At 48.7% G+C, this 2,583-nt stretch overlaps 1 pseudogene; it reads left to right on the plus strand.

The window, feature by feature from the left end:
• Positions 1-2,043: 2,043 nt before the first annotated feature.
• LOC121276065 lies at positions 2,044-2,316 on the plus strand (annotated as a pseudogene).
• Positions 2,317-2,583: the final 267 nt, after the last annotated feature.

Genomic DNA, 2,583 nt, shown 5'->3' on the forward strand with positions numbered 1-2,583 from the left:
CCCCTGGAAGCTGCATTGGGACACCTGGCCTCCTCTCCCTTCTGCCCCTCTCTTCCTCCAGAGGCACCGATAAGTCCTGAAATGAAGCTTGGAAGTGCTAACAATGAAACCCCAAACAGAGATGAAGCTGACAAGTACCAATAAGCAACCAGCAGCAAATTATCTCCAAAACTCCTCACTACTCACACTGGCAATGCTGCTGACCCTTTTCATCCTGCCCTTGGATGAGGCTTTACAAAAAGTGGGCTACCTGCCTGTCTGTTTTGCCTCTGCGATGAGTGCGGAATCACACAGACAACATAAAATCATGAACAATTATATTTAAAATAGCCTTAAGTGGCTTTTTAATTAATGGTGGGCGTGGCTCCGAAACCTGCAAGTGTCTGCCGAGCTGAAGGTTGTGTGCGTGCAGGATGACATTGGGACACTCGCTCGAAGTCACCTCACGCCATTTCGTGCCTGATCTGGCCAGTTGCCCGCTCGCTCGCAAGGCATAAAATTCTGCCCTGGGAGAATGAAGCAGAGTCCTTACAGGAAATAGGGTCCAAGGAGGAGTAGTCAAATTGTGGGAGTCAGTGGGCTTATAGTGAAAATTGCTCAATGGACTTACCCTCAGAAATGGAGACAGAGAAGTTGAGGAAGGGAATGGAAGTATTGGAAATGGGTCATGTGAATGGAATGGAAAGGTGAAAATTGGAGAAAACAAAGTTGATGAGAAGTTCCATTTGAGGGATAGAGAAGGAAACGGTTCCAGTACTGTCATTAATATAACAGTAAAAGAGAGAGAGGGGACGTGAGTAGGAACAAAACAAAGATTGTTTCACATACCCTACAAAAAGATAGTCATAGCTCGAACCAAATGGCTTCCAATAGCAGCAGCTTTTATTTGGAGGGAGTGAGTAGAGTTAAGGGAAGTTGTTCAATGCATGTGCATCTTGTCTGAATGATTGTAGCATTGAGTCAACAGCTTTATCACTGCTGCTCTCCTCCACCATACCTGTGGCCTCTGCACTCTACAGGGGGCCCTGACAGTGATGGATTCAGAATCGCACCAGATTTGCATTAAGTGCAGTAGCGGACGGGTAAAGTGATGTGTTACCCAGGAAACACACGTTTCCATGGTGGGTGGGTTCTCATTCGCCCACTACACCATCACACTTCTCCATCACACCAGATGCCATATTTAAAGTCCAGACACGTGCACACATCCCAGTGCTTCCATCTCACGACTACTGCAGGGAAAGGCAAGAAGATTGCAGCCCCCAGTTTCAGTGGTGCATCACTTGAACACCTTTTGGATGTCGTGGTGTCCTCTACCCCCACTCTGAACGCAGGATGGACAGTGGCAGGACCAACCAGGCTTGGGAGGCCGTGGCAGTGGTGATCAGTGCTGCACAGGAGAGATTGGCCATCCAATGCAGATAGAGGATGAATGATCTCATCGATGCAACCAGTGTATGGCAACCATCTCATCACTCCAAACACACACACTCAAGCCCATCACACATTCACTGGCATCTCACTCACTGCCAGCTCAAAGGACATCACCACCCATTCTCACACACATACCCTCACATGTCCATCTGGCCTCATCTCCGGAGACTGCTTGCTCAGCCTTCACTATCTTGAGGCCACTTGCACAGATCAACATGTGCCCCTACACACACCCTGGGTTACTCTCCTTCCCCAGTACAGCCTTCACCCTGCAGCCTCTTCCCTTGCCTCAAGCCACTTCTTCCCCTTTGCCAAACAAGCCCCACCTGCAAGTGTTTAAAAGCCAACCACTTTTGACTGATCTGGTAGGTAGACACCTACACGTCAGCCCCGATTAAAGTGATGTGGTGTGGCCTGTGAAGCCTGGTGCTGATGACTGCGAGTGCTGACCGGAGCAAGGTAGGCAAACAAACCTTGAAATCCCAAGCAAAGTGCAGCCTGCCAGGTGCACATCGCTAATGTGCTGTTGTGAAACACTTCGGCATGTTTACCCGCTGTCGTAGGCGGACAATCCAGCAGGGGGGACAATTCTAGCAGGTAGGCCTAATAATGATATGCAGCTATATCACAATAAGATTCCTGGCATCCGATGACAGGAAACGCAGCCCGCCAAGGTTTGAGTCACTGCAATTGGGAGACATGTTGTGGGCATGGACTTCAGCAGCTCGCTGATCTAGATCACACTATGAGGAAGGCCCAGGAAAGGACTTGCCATTTTCTGTGGAGAACAAGTTGAAGCTGTTGGCAATGATGGCAGTGTTCTTTGGCTCTGGCTTTTCTGCTCCATTTTTTTTAGTCTGGCACCAAATGCTCAAGAAATGAGACTTCGTTATTCAATGGAACTCCATCTCAATTATAGTGCGATGTCTGCTGAGCAGTTTAAATCCTCCTGAGAGTCTTTGCTGTCAATCTTTCCAGTGAGATGTTCTTGTAAATAAAAGTATTGGTGGGCTGAATGGACAATTGCAACTGGTTTCAAGCCACCGTGAAACCGATCGCACCATGTTGTCCACTCACGCCACCGAACACCCCATCAGTACCGGCAGCGCCAAGAGCACATTAGTGGTCACTGCCAGGACTGCAAGAAGA

The sequence above is a fragment of the Carcharodon carcharias genome, chromosome 3 (assembly GCF_017639515.1).
Source record: "Carcharodon carcharias isolate sCarCar2 chromosome 3, sCarCar2.pri, whole genome shotgun sequence".
Taxonomy (NCBI): domain Eukaryota; kingdom Metazoa; phylum Chordata; class Chondrichthyes; order Lamniformes; family Lamnidae; genus Carcharodon; species Carcharodon carcharias.